The sequence below is a fragment of the Aythya marila genome (genome assembly GCF_965140915.1).
Source record: "Aythya marila genome assembly, chromosome: 1".
NCBI classification, from domain to species: domain Eukaryota; kingdom Metazoa; phylum Chordata; class Aves; order Anseriformes; family Anatidae; genus Aythya; species Aythya marila.
The window spans coordinates 204785580-204802041 of record NC_139042.1 but is presented as its reverse complement, the minus strand read 5'-3'; the positions used below and the strand labels follow the sequence as shown (position 1 = coordinate 204802041).

Here is a 16462-nt window from a genome sequence, read left to right as displayed (position 1 = left end):
CTATTAGGCAAAGATCTTTTTAATTGGATGGGGTGAATATTCACTCTCTAATAGCAAGGGGGCTCTAATCCTTCCTTATGGGGCTGCAGCCCCCTCCGAATGATTTTTAATGACCCATGGTCTAGATCATTAATAGCACAAGTGCTGACACGGGTAGGAAATGCAACAATCAAAGGGAGACCCTGAGAGGTCCGGGAGCAACAACAGTTTTCATCTCCCCTTTGTTGTGGAAAACGTCGTGCAAAAATGAATCGGCAGCAAGGTTTTGGCCTCCTGCGGTGAGCGAGGGGAGGGTTAACTCTGGCAAATTGCAGAAGCTCAATTAGTTCAATTAGGAGCTTGAAAACTAAAGCAGCTCTTCCTGAAGCCCGTCTAGGACCGTAGGCTGTGCCTGCAGGCTCAGAAGCATCCCACACCACCCAGTTCCCTGGGGCTGGCAGCTTTTGAGGCCAGACTACATTAAAAAGGGATGGTTGGATTCCCACCGCCTTTACTCCAACCTGGGCTAGAGGCACTCCGTAAAAATCAATTGAGTTACTCCTGCATGTTCTTGGAAGAATAATTCGCTCCAATGATTCCCAACTGGGAGACGTTTCATAAACGGATCAGAAGGAAAATGGTAAAATCCCTTTTTTCTTACTTTTTTTTTCCAGCATTCTTTTCAGTGCCTTCCCCGCAAGCGGCACGCACCAGTCCCATCCATCCATCCCCAACTGTAATTTTTTTTTTCCTTGATGCCAGCACCTGCCTTTTGACAATCTCAGAAGGAGACGGGGATGTTAACAAAACAAATCGGCTGCTGTCTGGAGAACCACGTTGTTGGCATGTCACAGAATATGTACATTGAGCATTGCTGTGTTCCCCTTGCTCTAAAACCACCCTAAGGTGTTGGCAATGCCCTCTCCTCCCTCCTCCTGTGGCTTATTGCGTTTTGTAGCCTTTAGCCAGGTGCTGCAGGTCTTGGGAAGAGCTTTGTGGTGCCCACGTGCCATGGTTTTGAGCAGTAGGTGCTCTGTTAAGGCATATTGCAGGGTGTCTGTGATGTCAGGGAGCTGGGCATGACCAATGGGATCTTTTTTCATAGTTTTAGGATTAAAATGGAAGGTTTTGTTCATGGTGGCATGGGGTGGGGGTGCTCGGCTCTGCCAAGTGCATGCGTGCAGCATCCCTGTGCCCATCGCTCTCTGATTTTGTGTGTGCTTCAACCAACACGACCCACAACACAAAAAACCTGCCCCCGACCTGCCAGCCACTTATCACATCATCACAGGTCATTGGGTGTGCAAAAATGCAGGGGCTGATGTAAAATACACATATTTTTCACCAAGTAAGCTTTCGGCTTCATCAGGTTCTCTGCGCAGCGCTGCGGGCACGGATTTGCATTGACACGAGGGAAATGTGACATGGGGACAAACGACCAAGGCTGGCACAGGGCACAGAAGAGGTCCCTGGTCCATCATGCATGCAGCGAGGGTGACAGGCAGGAGGGAGAAGCTGCTCTCCTTGCAACAGGGTGAGAGCCCAGCAGTGCTCTGACAGCTGCGGATGGGAAGGAGAAGTGACTCAGCTCTCCGGGACGAGCGAAAAGTGTTTGCCTAAGCTAGAATTTCACGAGAAAATTGGGGTTAATAACCTCCAAGTTGTGGCGACGCTGGGAATATTAGCTTCATTTTTTTTTTTCCTCTGTCCCTTCTAATTTAGCTGGGTACCACTCACCCAGGTGCCCCAGCTGCAGTCACTCCATGATGCTGTTCAGGACCGGGCTCGGAGCTGTCATCTTCCAGCAAGCCCTGCAATGCCACTTTGGGAAAAAAAACAAAACAAAACAAAACACATTTGCTCCCAAGCTTTCTTTCTGTCTCTAAGCTCCAACCAAAACCTGATTAGCTTCCCGGTCCCCCCACACTGCAGACAGTGTTTGTGCAGCTTTTATTACCTGAGCTGCTGTGGGAAAGGAAATTCAGCACCGCTGGTGAACCACGCGTCTCTCCGGAACATCTCCAGCATCCTCCCGTCTCTCCTTCTGCTCACATCCAGGCCGACTGGGCAGGAAGAGAGGCAGACTCCTCTTGCAAGCCACAGAAGGACGCCTTTCTCTCCCATCCCTATCTGTCCTTTTCAGATTTCTTGTGGCTGGCACGGCCGTGGTGCGTGTTGACGCAGCCCCTTTTGTCGGTGGCTGGGGTAGGTGCCATCTGGAGCCATCATCACAGCGTGATGGATGGTGTCAGAGGTGATGCGACGCCGACTCCTGCTTATCTTTCTGTGCCCGGTTACCCCAACCTCGACACATTCAGCCCTTTGTAGAGGCTTCTCAGCATCTGCTCTTGGTTACTGTGGTGTGCACGGAGCGCGCAGGCTGGCAGAGGTGAAGCTGAGCTCGTTGGAGGAGGTTTGCGAGGTCTGAGCGTGCTGCTGGGTTGATCTGTAATTACACCAGCCTCTCTAGTCTTCAAGGAGCAACTCGTATTAATGCGTTCATTCCCCTGGAAAAGAGGGGCTGGGAATTCCTTTTGCTGTGTCAAACCAGGGATTCCTCAGGGCGGAATGTGGTCCCAGCTCAGGGATAGCTCTGTGCTCACGTCTCCTTTCTGCACCACATAAACCAAGCCATGCTGGTTGGGTTACTTATTTTCAGGCTGTGTTTGCCTTTCTACACACTGTATGTATATTATATTCTCAAAAACCTTACACACAGGCACACTCAACACCTTTTTGTGGACCACAGAACAACGTGCAGGACCTTCTCTGTGCAGAGCAGAAACCCTCAGCAGGCTGTTGAGCTGCAGTCTCTGAAGATCAACTCTTTCTCAGGGAAAAAAAAAGTCTTAAAACACCTGCATATAACTTATACAGGGACATATGAAGGCTTGCACAGACCTGGAGGCAGTCCTGCATTTATCTGGGGCTCCCGGGTTCTGGCAGGCTGCTTCACCACGAAAGGCTCTGACTGTGTCTGCGTTGCAGGTGCCATACACTTCACTGTCTGCAAGCACAGACGTCCCACCAAGGGCTGTGGTGTGGCCAAGAAACCCAGATGTCCGCAGTGTATGCACGTGGTGGCTGCCCACGGCAGGCACAGTCAGTTTTATCTCTGTGCCTGCACAGGCTGCATGGCTCTCATGGCCCCGTTGAGGGATTCTGAGGGGTTGTACAAATCAACCTAGGCGTGTGTAGGCACCTCAGGGTCAAAATGGGGATCTAGAAGTAGTCCTGGGGTCATGCAGTGAACACGAAAACCCACAAACTCACCAGCAAGGTGTATGGGGGACCTCCAGCTGGGGAGGGGTCTCCTGGTAAGGGTGTCTCTTACAGACGGTGCCTTCCTGGCAGTAAGATGAAAGGATAGAATGGGCCATGCCCTCTGAAGGCCTCTAGCAGAAAATCTCATCTTTGGGAATATTTATTGTAACTTTTTACAATACATCAAGACTCATAAAAGAGCCGACCACACGAACAGGAGCAGCTTTATGGGCCAGTGGAGACTACTTCTTATTTGCTTGATCTCCTGCAAGCCAGACTCTCTTTTCTGCCTTTGATCACGCTTTCATCCTTTCACCTTCCTTGCCAGGCCATGGTTAATCATGACCCATCGGTGACAGCGTTTGTAAAAGTTTGTCCCAGCGCTTGATTCAGCACCGAGCATCGCAGATACTGGCAGCAACCTTCAGACGTGTGGATGAAAGCAGATCTCTGTGGGGCACGCTGGACGAGGGTTAAGTTGTCCTGAAGGGAGGGCATTAACAGACCATCGGGGTCATGTCCTGTCTCCAGAGCCTGGCCTGAAACATCTCCTTTGAGATGACAGCGCTGGCGCTGCAAAAATGAGACTGAGGAAGCCCTGAGAGCCAGCCCCAGCCATTTCCACAACCTGAACTCCACAGCCCTATCTCCATGCACTATCTTTCCCCCTCTGCTTCCTCCCAGCCCTTCTCTTTAATCTACTCTATTTTTCTTTTAATTTCTTATTTTTCTCTGCCCTGTTTACCGTGTCTCATATTGCACTATCCCTCCTCTTCCCTTCACCCCCCTTTGCACTCTAGCCCTGCAGCCACGTGGCCATCCCTCCTCTGATGTCGATCCCTCTTTGTCTTCATTCATTCTCATCTCCTCTCCCTCCCACATCCTTCTCCCAATCTGTCCAGGGCTCTGTTCCTGTTGCAGACACTATCTCAGCTCTGGAACAGCACATGACACTCCTGGCAGTCATTTTGAGCTTGGCTGCTGTCCCCAAGTTGTCTAAGGTTCTTGGGAGAGTGATGAGAAGCTGCTGTGTGCCTTCAAAGTCACAGCTAATTGCATTAGCTCCAGATCACGTAATTCCCAGAGATGACAGCTGCCAAATTTAGGAGCACGAGTGAGGTCTTACAGAAGACGATGGGGATGGTGTGCTGGATTCAGCATAAAGGAAATCCTGGGTGCCATCAGAGGCATTGCTGGTTGACTTTCCCTCTTATTCTGAGGCTCTGTCTCTTATTTTCAGCCCATTCTCAAGCCCAGCATCCCCCTTAAAAATGTACGTATTTGGGATTCTCAGTCTAAACTCTAAGGGCTTGTGGGGTGCCTGGTGGTGTACCTGTGCATGAGTATGGCCCCTTGAGCATCAGGAAAGCAGGACAGCAAGCAAGCTGGACGCCTTGTATTGCTTCACACCAGTATCAGGACCATTTTTCAGCACAGAGTGGAGACGTGTCTCACTGCTCTTGTTCTTCTCCCTCTTTCTCTGGTGGTCTTTGACAACAAACATGCACTTCAAACTATTTCCAAACCCCAACCCTTTTCATCGGAGGCATTCTTGCGTTAAATACCTACTCTTAAAGACTGCTTTGCTCCACTCTGTCCCAGTGATATATTCCTGGATTTGCAGAAAATGGGAGAAAGATGATGAAATTCACCCACCTCCATCAAAACTCTGGGGTTGTTTGGACTAATTCTGTACCCCTCTCCCTGTTCCCTTGATACTGAAGCCCTGGCTGAAGCTTTTCTTCTGTCCTTATTCTTGCACATCACTTGTTGTGCTCATCCCCACTGGTGGAGGATATTAACAATCCATGGACTTGAGAGCATGGCCTTCTCTGGGGAGGTCACAGAGCAAGGTTCGCACAAGGTGGTGTCCTTTTCCTTCAAGATCAGTGAGGATTTTTCTGTCTGGAGCATTCCTCTAGCATGAGAGCAAAACAGGCATCGGAGATGCAACAGGAGCTCTGAACTCGGTTCTTGCAGCACTGCAGTATAGCCTGTGATCAGCCAGGCCCTGTAGCTCCAGGGCAAAAATGTCACAGCTGGAGTGATCGGGAGTAAGGCAGGATTTTATCTCATCAGCCCTCACACAGCCCTGTTTCAGTTTCTCTCCACCCCAGATACGAGTTCGCACCCAAGTATCACGAAATCCCGTGGTTTAATTTGGGCACGGAGGAGACGTGAATATTAAGCGATGGAAATTAAATATAGCTCTTGGCCATCTGATTGCAGGGCTTTTCTTCTTCTCTGGGCTTATGTTCTTCCCTCTGGAGGAGCCCAGCAGCCATCTCTTAGCTACTTTAGCTGTGGTCCCATGGGAGGACCCAGGAGAACTGGTAAGCCTGGTAAATCAGTCGAGGTCACTGGAGGGATGTTTGGTGTGAACGCACTTGAAGTGATGTGCTGTGCAGGTCTTCACACCTCATTTCCATTCAGTTGCCCTGTTTGGAGACTCCTGCAAAAAAAATAAAATGTTTGCAGGCCACAGCACTCCTCCAGAGGATGTTTTTAGATAGCACGGTTCATGTTCATGTTCACCACAAGGCTCTGAAAGGTCAGTTAATCTCGTCAGAGGAGGGAAGTATAAGATAGGGGCCGTGTGTTCAGGCAGAAGAGCTCAGAGTTCATTAATTATTGCTGCGTGTAGAGCAGTTGCATCTGCTGGATGGTTGCGTCTGCAACCCGGGGAGATTATGGCTGAGATACCCGAAGCCACCTAACAGATTTAAGAGAAACAAAACAAAAAACCCCCACAAGCAACCCCCTCCTGCTAGTTTGAAGGAAAATGATGTTAAATCCCCTAATCGGCTCTGAGACGAACCTCTGAGCAACATGCTCAAGGTCACGCAGGGAGGCTGTCTCAAGGGGATGCTAACCTAGATCTGTGGGGCCCCGAGCGTGCAGCATCCTCTGTTCACCTGGCTTAGGGCTCAGGTAATCCCCCCGAGTGGGATGGGTGGGACCCAGACCAGCCATCTGCATGGGCAGCCCCTCCAGGGAGATAATAATCCACTCGTGGCCCAGCTGAGGAGAGAAAAAAATAAGCAATAATAATAATAAAAAGACCCCAAATGGCTAAATCTAAGGAAGATGCACACGAGAAATTGTCTTAGCTCTCTGGGTAAAATAATGGGAAAAAAAAGGGCTGGGCTGAGCTCTTGGTCGCCATGAATGCCGCTATCATGACTCCCCCGTCTTCAAGCCAGACGGCTCAAGCCCGTGCTAATCTCCCTTCCACGCATAAACCTTCCCAAATCCCTTGGTTTGCAATCCCCGGGTGGTGAGTGATCACCCTTGTTAGGGAAGGAAGGCACAAGGAGCAGATTTTGCAGGGCTCTTAGTGGTGTTTCCATGTTTTTGCTGCTGAAAACTCGCACCCAGGGCTCTCCGATCGATGCCCGTAGGCACAACTGCTGCTGCAAGGTATAAATTGCTGCTTTTGGTTATGCAGAGAGGACCAGGGATATAAATACCCTGCTTGATGCAGTTGTGGAAACCGAGCTGTGGCTATGCGTTCGCAGCCAGGGATGCTCGGAGGGAAGCATGATGAAGGTGACTCCCAGTTCTCCCCTACAAACTGATGCAGCTTCCTTCCAGCACGAAGCAGGCTGAGGGATGCCGGCGGTCCTCCGAGGTGATCCGAGGGCATTTCATGCCAGGGGGGTTTCAATCCATGCCTACTATATTGTCACACGGAGAGGGAGCTCTCAGCAGCTGTATCATGTGCCGGGAGGCGAGGCTGGTGTGCTAGATGCTGCCACAGCCTCTTGCTTCATGGGGAAGGTCAGCCAGTGTGGTTTATTCTGCATTAATTCACCAGGGATACAAGAGAGCCTGCTTACTGCATCCCTTTTTCTCGAGGGTATTCACGAACATTTGAAAAATACCATGAGACCCTCGGGTAGGGATCAAATCCCCCCAAGCTGGCACTGCCAGCTGAGTTATAAACAGGAACACAGAAAACTTGAGTTTTTAAGGGAGAGGATTTTAATGCAGCTTCTGAGCTGCGAGGAAACTGTGAAAGGAGAAGCAAGGTAACGGGATCGGTTTAGAAACAACCCCATGAAACAGAGGCGGTGTGGTGGGGAGGGAAGGCTCAGTTTGCTTTTTTTTTCCAGGTCGGCTCTGATTTAACTTGGCATCCTCTGAGCTTGGGCAGCCCCGGTAAAGACATCGCTGTCATAGCCAGGCTGCGACTTGTTGGTGTCTCGTGTCTCCCAGTGCCATCTGGACCACGTTTAGCTGAGCACCTCCAGGGGTTTGAGCGGGCTGGAGATTGGTCGGGCAAAGCTTCAGAGAAACCTCATCTTGGGCTTTGATGAGCTGTGCTGGGAAAGGAAATCCCACAGCTTGCAAAACCCCAATACCTTTACGAGGGCCGCAGTCATGTGGCCAAGCTGACAGAGCCAACCTGTGTGCCTCGAATCTGCCCAGCCAACCTCTCCGAGCATCTCGTGTTGGTACAGAATGTTTAAAAAGGGATAGACCTGATAAATCTGAATGCTGTCAGGTGGGAGGTGTGGTGCCCGTGCCCAGGAACGGATCGGCATTGTGGCTTCTGCTGTGAGCTGAACCAAAGCTTGGGTTCGGCCTTGTGGGAGCTTTGGAGAAGTCATGGGCAACCTGCACAGCCTCACCTAAATGCAAAAAATAAACTCTAACTCATAGTGCATCCAGGATGGACAGACCTAATATTTAACTCTTTAATTCTTTAGCCTCAGCCTTAGCTTTGCAGAGAGCGCAGCTGCTGACTCCTGAATTTCTCTCTCCGCCCTCAGTCCTGCTTCTGTATCTTGGCTTCTTTTTCAGCCTGGCACCCGCCGCCTGCCTGAGTCCAGCCAAAGCCACAGAGATTTCACTGGGCACGGTGGCTGTTTCAAGGCCCAAAGCAAACAAACAAACCCAAAAATCTCTTCTGCTTCGCTGCTGTTGCTCACGTATGAGCGAGGAGCCAGGCTGGAAGGAACTCCATCCTTTTCTCGGTCCTATACACTCCCTTAGTGACAGGGATTTCACTCTTCCCTCGCTTTGACTGTTTTATAAATTTCCCTTTCCTCTCTCTCTGTGAGCATCACTGACTGTTGGTGTCCTTATGATCTGGTTTGGGCACCAAATTTTCCTTCAGTTCTCATGTGCAGCCCCTGTAGGACCTGCTGTGGCTGCAGCTCTGCCTTTGGCTTTCAGGCAGCCCTGGCTGCTGGCCAAAAACTCTCACCAAGTCCAGTGTCGCTGGGACAAACTGCCAGAAATGATCCTGCGATATGTCTGGCCTTAAGTGAATTCAGTGCTCTCAATGGATTCATTTCAGAGCTAAAGGAAGAGAGGGAGAACCACAATCATCTCTCCCCCACATATGCCCTGAGCCTGCACACGCCTTTTGTATGGCAGGAAGTTTCTCCGTGACTAAACTCCTTCTCCACTGCCTATTGAACTAAAAAAAAAATTTAAAAAAAAAAAAAAAAAGGAATAAATGTTCAGGGCATCACTGCCCAGATAAGAAATAAATCAAAGTGGAGAAATGGAGAGAGAGCCTGCACCTACACTGCTACTTCCAGCTGGAATTGGCACCATAAAGCTCCGTAAAGCTTGCTTATTTGTGTGTCTGGACACCCTGTAGAAGTGACTTAGTGATTAATTTGGGGTATCCAGACCCAATCTGCATTTCCATGAGGAGATTTGGAAAATGGAGAGAAGCTGAGGGAGGCTTGATGGGCCGAAGGGCTCCCACGGGAGAGGGGCCAGGTGGACCGATGAGCTCAGCTGCTTGCCCAGGGGGAAAACACCCTGCTCTTCTTCACCAAGCTCTGAATTCCTCCTCCATGGTCCAAATTCCTCTCTTTAGAAGAGACAAAAGTCCTGCAAAGAGCTGTGAAAAGAGCACCGGGTCTGGAGGCAAATAAAGGCCGCTTGGGTTTTATCAGCTCTGCAGAGGGAGGAGGACAAAGCTGGAGCTGGTGGTGTAATCCCATGGGTACCAAGAGAACATGGTCCTTGGCATCAGGGCAGGACACCTTGTGCCCTTGGACCGGGCAGGAGGATGCTCTCATTCCTCCCCAGCCCATCCGGGGAATGCCTGTGCATCACAAAAAGAGGAGGAAAGACTTGCTCCAATTCCTGCAGTTTTCAGCTGTCTGCTGTGAAAAACTCCTTGTGGGCTTTGTCTACGGCCCTTTGAAGTCGGTGGGAAACTCGTGTTACTTCGGGAGGCTCCAGGCAATGCGTGGAGTGATTTTCTTGCAGCAACATTGGGTGAGTTTTGTTTCCACCCCAGCAAGCATCCCCTCCTGCTGCAAAGGCCAGCATCTACCCATCCCTCCCTCCTTCCCCCACGGTGCCTTCTGCTCTTATTGACCATGTGAGTCCTATTAAAGTCTCCAATTTCCCCCCCGTGGTGCCCGCAGGGCGGTTCCAAACCCACAATTTTCGGCCTTGTGGTCGTTAGGAAATTTGTTGGCCGGCCCCACGGAGGGAAATGGTGAGAAAGAAATTCAGCCCTCGCACCCAAACCTTCTCGGTGAAGGGTTTGGTGCCTGGATCAGGATGGCAGCTCCCAGAGGATGAGGAATAGAAAGTCTCAGGGAGCTGAATGGGGGTTGTGCTTCTTCGCAGTGTGAGTTATCCTTGATTTATCACATTCTGGATTAAAAAAAGCAATTAAACTCTCAGACAAACGATGAGCGAGTAAGGCAGCATCTCCTGCCTTTTGTATCCCATCCCATCAAGCTGGTACTTTCCACAAGCCCTTGCTTCACTTCGTGCTGAACAGTGGGGTGGGATGGACTCCAGCTGGTTGCCTTCAGATGTGTCCCCTGCTCCATCCCCATCCTCTCCCCCATCCCCTGTAACACTGAGCCTCACAACCCCTCTTCCCTCCTTGCTCTAAAAAAAAAAAACACAAAACCATGAAAGCAGCCAAAGGAGATAAAAAAGAAATCCGAACTGGAGAAACGTGAGCTGAAGTTTCCCATGCCGAGCAGCAAGCAGCCTCCTTTCTGCCAGTGGAATCAGAAAAGCACTTTTTTTTTTTTTTTTTTTTGTACGAGAGTGCATATCAGCACTTAGGAAAGGGAAATAAATTATGAGGAGTGGAGCTGGAGGCAGAAATCATCTCCTGGCAAAGGGGAATGAAGCCTGCAGCTCCATTTAGTTAATATGTTTTCACGAAGCGGGTGTGCTTGAGCGTTTTAGATGAGCTCCTAAGCTGGCTGACAGTGTTTGCAGGGAGTTTCAGGAGGTGGGACCACGGAGGGTAAGTCAGTCGGGAGAGCAGGTGTTATTTCTAAAACAAAGATTATGGTTTACGGAGTTGCAATTACAGAGTCTTTCCAGCACTGTTATTGCTGCCGCTTTTGGCTGCTGCATTCAGGCAATGTTTGGGTTTCATTTCGGAGGAGAAATTGATGATGCAGTTATTATCCCTTTGATGAAATCCCACTCTCACACAAAGGATGCATAAAGTTCTGTTCCCTGAATGCGTTTAGCGATCAGACAACAGGAGAAAACTTGCTTGTGCTTCCTTTTTTTCTCGTTAGCACTTTGCCTAAAATCTTCCTCTCTCCTTTTCCAGCGGGTCCCAGACCGATTTCGGTACGTTTGCCTCTGGCAAAAGATCCCAGAAGAAAAGATCCCTCAGATCCCCAGTCCCTGAGCCCAAGTGCCCTGCAATCCAGCCCCCGGTGCTGTGCCAGGGGGTTATTATTCCTGATTGAATGTAATTCCTAATTACTCCTTCCTGCAAGGACTTTGTTTGGGGCATTGCCCTCTATTGCTCCTTTGCTCCCCTGCCCGTGTCCTGAGCAAAGAGCAGTTCCCCGGCTTGCCAAATTTAATGAGCTTTCAGTCAACCTTCAGGATGATATTTTTTATGGAGCTTTCCAGGAAGGGAACTCATAACCGATGTTCACCAGAGCAGATGTTATTTAGAGAGCGTCATTACATGCAGAGTCTCTAAATTATCTGTTACTTGGAGATTTTAGGACAGATGTTTTTTTTATGGGCCAGATCCTGCTGTGCTCGCATGGAGTAGCTCCCAGACTTACAGTCTGGGGAGGGGAGGACAGCAGGGTCTGGCTTTGGTGGTTCTAGACCACAACTTTTGGGGGAAAACAGACACAATTCTTGAGTTTTCAGCCCACATCTGAGCGCTTGCATCCCACTGAGGCTTGGTGATGCACAACCCAAGGGGACAAGGAGTAGAAGGACAAATTGGTGGGCAATATCCCGGGCACTGCTGCCTGCTGGAGGCTTCAAGGAAGGAGCATTAAGTGGATCCCCATCGAGTTTGCTTGCTTCTAGGTTTCTGGAATTAGAGCTTAAAGCATGCTGTGAATACTCAGGCAAGGAGAGCTCTCGCCTGTCCGCGCCGGCACCACGGGAGCTCCGTTGCTGGCAGTCAAATCCCCACAGCTCCCAGGAGTTTTGCCAGCTGCAGTCTTGCTGTTATTTAATAGAGACCTGGAGGTGCCTGAGAAATCCTAAGCAAAGCCCGGTTCCTAATGGCTGATGGTATCAGGACCACGGTTCCAGCTCGACGGCACCAAACCTCCCGGCTGATAATGGAGCTTCCCGGTGCGTTCGGGTGGAAAAGTAGAAACCAGATGGAAATAAAGATGCTACCTGCCTCTGCCAGGCTTGGTGAGCTGGTTCGCTGCATTATGCACAGGGGCACGCAGCCTATCTTCGACTCATCTGGCCTCTGTGGCTGGAGTTACTCCATCGGAGCATGTCTGGCCAGAGATTAAATAGCTGGATACCGGGCTAATGCATTATGCTGGCTTCTAACTCCTACCTGCCAGCTGCTTTCTGAGTCTTATGCAGATCAAAGGCAAAGAAAAGAAAGAAAAGTTCATTTTTTCATGTGTTCTTAGCCCCTAGGTGATGAAGTTGGGCCACATCATGTAATCAGCCACACTATTTGACCTCAGTGGGATCAAGTGTGCAAGAGAAAGCTAAGGCTGCCCACAAATATGAATACAGAGTCAGGCTCTGGGTCCTTCCTCTAGGTTTTGATAAGGACCAGCCAAACGTTATCAGTCTTTATATATATATGTATATATAATTTTTTCTTTTGTTATTATAGTTGCTTTTAGCAGCAAACCAACTTTTTGTTAATTGTTTGCTTTCAAAAGAATCTCTTTCAAAAGAGATTGCTCTTATTTCTATCAAAAACAAAAAAGGAAAGAATTAAGAAGGAAAGAAGAATATGGGAAAGGAAAGATACCAGCATGTTTAACCTTGCTGTTGCCGATATCCGTTCTTGCTCTGTGGTTTTCAGCAAATCCTTTTTCCTCCGTCTGCTTTCCCTAACCCCTTTTAAAAATACCACTGCCCTGGAGAGGTCTTACGATGCCTGGCTTATCTCGTAGAATATTCTCACGTGTTGTGACGTTTGCATAGGACACGATTATTCCACGCTTCTGCAGTCCGTGGAGAGGAGTGGGAATTTCTGGATAGCAAAGCATCTCAAAAGCTTTGGGACCAACACTGCCACTTCTGAAACCCACTTGCCAATAGGCCAACCTCCAGTTAGAACCAAAACCAAACCAGCCTCGCACTTTCCTGCTGGTGCCCCAAGGCCAGGGGACCATTTCCACTGACCCATCTGTTGCACAGCTCCACTTCCATCTCCCCTCTGGGCTCCGTGGTCCCAAGCCGAGCTCTTTTCCCAAATTCCACAGCCTCTGAGACACGCACAGCCTTTGTGCATCAAATCAAGGCAGCCCCTGACCTTGTCAGGGTTTTAGTGATGGGGTTATTGGTTGCGACGTTTTTTTCTCTGCCTGCCTGAGCTCTGCGCTCTGCCCTTTTGCCAGCCCAGTAAGACGTATATCCCCCGTGCCCCGGTGACCTGGCCTCAGCACCTTTGCTGCAAAAAGCTTCCCAAGTATTGATCAGGAACATGATGAGGGCTCTTTCCTGGAAGCCCGTCCATGCGTACAACACATCCATGCGCACACATTGACATGCAAGATTTCCATCCCCGGACTTAACCTAGGCATTTACGATTCCTCTCGCGCTCCTTGTGCTTTCTTCTTAAAGAAGGCAAATAAAAGTGTGAATAATCAATTTCCTAACTGGAATTAAAAATGGCTCCAGTTAAAATAAGGCAAAGCGTGAACCGGCATGTAAAGTAGGATAGAGAGGTTATCTGAGCGCCGATTAGTATCCTGCTCATGTCGGAGAACAATTAACGTGTGCATGAGAACGATTAAGCAGAAGGTAAATTACATTAAATGCCCCCGTTCAGCAAAGCAGGGCTGCTTGTGGACAGGTTGGTGTAGTGGCTTTTATGGCTCGGTGGAAATAAGACAACTTGTGCCGGGAAGGATGTGGTTGCTGAGGACAGGGTGATAGGGATCCGGTCTTATCTTGGGCTCTTACCAGAGATCGAGCTGCTCATTCTGAATAAAAGAAGAATTGGGAAGGGATTTATGTGCTTTTTAAAGAAGTCTTCCTGCTTCACATCAGCTCATGAGCTCAGCTGCTAGACCAGGAGCTGGGAATGGGGTTTTGTGGCTTGTGTGACTCACTGAAGCATATTTCCTGGGGTGAATCTTTCCCTTTGGAAAGGAAAGCCTTTCCTGGGTGTAGCAATGAGGAGAATGCCTCCTTGTTGGCTTGGTGTGCTGTTTGAAATCTTCCCGTGGAGACTGTTAGGCTAATGGGAAGTGTAATAACACCTATGGGCAACCAGCTTGGGGATGGAGACACTGAATGTCCCCAGACCTGGTGCACAGCTGCTGCCACGGGCTGCAAAGTGGCCAATTTGTGGCAGCACAAGTCCAACAATAAAGCAGAAAACGTTGCAACAGGAGGGGTTTGGCTGTTTCTCCACATGGAAGATTTCCAGGATCTCTCCAGTGAGCCAGCGTAATGGATTTTGAAGGTGATCTCAAATATAAGAGGGACTTTGCTCATTAAAGTCTCCGTAGCCGGCACAGCAAATCACAGCAGACACCTTCCAGGAGTTTTGACAACAGACATCAACCATCAACAAGGATAAAATAAGGACGAGTCAAAGGCTAGTATTGATTCTGGGAGCCTTCGAATTAAATCCTTGTTGGCCCACTCAGCACGGGGAGCTCAGGCCAGCAGCAGAACCCCTGCACTGCATGGCTGTGAGGCTTAGTGATATATATCTATTAAAAAAAAGAAAGAAAGAAAAAAAAGAAATACAAGGGGAAAAAAAGGTTTATTCCTGCTGTAATCAATAAGCAGAGAAAAAGGAATAGAAACAAAGGGATAGGGGGAGAATTGTGTGCAGGGAGGAGAGCTCGCCTCTGATATTTGTCATGAAAAAGGGTTATAAAAGAAGCGTAATGAACAGATCACTTTAAAAAAGAAGCATTAAGAAGCAATCATAAGCGAGACCTTAATTCTTAAGTGTAAAAGTTCTCCTAATGAGGACTTTGTATGCAGTGAAAATATTATCTCAGCGCTGTCAGATAATTTTAAGGTAAAAACCTATCAAGTTTGGCATGTTTTAAAGAAAAGTCTCAATTTTGTAAAGTCTCCCCCCAGTATGTTTTTTTCTCATTTGGAATTAAAATGTTGCTCTTCAGGCCTGGAAGACTCTCTCAGTAGGACAGCTCAAAACTATCAGGGTAAGACCCTGCAGCCAGCTGAAATCCCACAGCCCGGCCTTACTGTCCCTGCAGAGCGAAGTACAGCAGATGACTGCATGCCAGCACTGCAAATAGGTTAAATCCAGATGCACAACTTGCAATTTCACACCCTGACTGTTTGCAAGTTTCTTGTCATTTTTGGCTCATTAGGGTGCACTTAGGGATGTCCCCTGTCCAGGTGCTGTCCTCTGCCACAGGTCTAACACGAGCTGCACGCCCCTCTGGAAGCAAGGTGTGTCTTTTCCCTCTTTCCAGCAATTAGCAAATCTCCTTTTCTTTGCTGCTTTTGAGGTTCACATTCAAATGCTGTCAATATTCTGTCGGGGGGGGGATTGCTGTCTGACCAGGCTCACGTGGGCAGGCTTTTATAATAATTTTATAGGGGGTCAAATGGCAACCAGGAAGGCTGTGGACCATCAAACTCGTGTAGTGACCTCTGTAATGAAGGTCTTCCATTTCCCTCCCGAGAATCCCAGGGGAAGAGGAGGAAAAAAAAGCAAAAAGAAAAAAATACAAACCAAAAAAAGAGTTCTTTCAAAATTCATGAGAGGAAAGCGAGGTTTTGTTGACATTCACGTCTGATGGAGAGCAAGCACACAGGCAGGATGAGTTCCTCCGTAAGCAAACACTGCTCTGGGCTCTATTCCACCCATCTTGCCCCAATCAAGTGATGTAATTAGCTCCCGGAGACTTCAAAGCACGGGGTACAAGAGCAGGGGGACGCGAGGTGAGGTGGCGGTGGAAGACGAGTGTCTCGGGGTAGCACTTGGTGGGTGGGAGAGGAGGGGGGGAAATGAAAGATCTGAACAGTCGGGGTGGAAAGGAGCTCATTTCATCCTTCCCTATTCCCTTACGAAGAAAGAAAGGGCAGGGGATGTTAAGTAGAGTCCATTGAATTAGATTAAGGGAGATTAACCGCTATGCTGCCGCTAGCCTGGGAGATCAGTTGACCAGTTTTTGCTAATTTTCCCTCTTGGGGTTCCGAGTTATCTGAGATTGATCGAAACCCTCGGAGCATTGTATGTGGGAGGGAACCGGCCCAGGCGCTGCAATTGTGAGCCCCGATGAGCTGCGTCTTGCTTAACGCCCCTTCGGTCACAAAGCCCGATTGCACTTGACACGGCCTGAAAGGTGCCCATTCAAAGACGCTTTCTTCCTCCCCGAAGTATTTATTTTGAAACCAGAGCCAAGTCTGAATGAGTTGTTTCAGCAGGTTGATCGGTGATGCTGTGGGCTTGGGGTACCCCATTGTGCCTATTGATCTAGGAAATGGAAAAAGGGATTTTAAGGTCGTCTTTGTCTGATAAGACTTGATTTCTTTTTTTTTCCTTTCTTTCTTTCTTTTTTTTTTTTTCTCTCTATATTTTTTTAAATCAAGGAAATAGAAAAGAGCCTATCTTTAATCATTTCACTTAGTTGTTGACACATGAAAGTTCTTCCAGAGTAAAGCAGAGTGTGAATTTAAAGGGAGAGAAATTTTCCAGAAGACAAGTCCTTGGGGAGGCGACGCTTCCACTGTTTTAATGTAAGAAGATGAGCCCATGGTTAACGCTTTGGGCTGCAATTTAGGAGATCAAGGTGCAATTCCCAGCTCTGGT

At 48.8% G+C, this 16462-nt stretch overlaps 1 protein-coding gene across 1 annotated transcript in view; it reads left to right on the top strand.

Moving 5' to 3' along the window:
- PLXNA4 (plexin A4) overlaps nt 1-16462 on the top strand; it is a gene marked incomplete at its 5' end in the record, with an annotated part of 374119 nt that overhangs the window by 97478 nt on the left and 260179 nt on the right. The window lies entirely within an intron of this gene.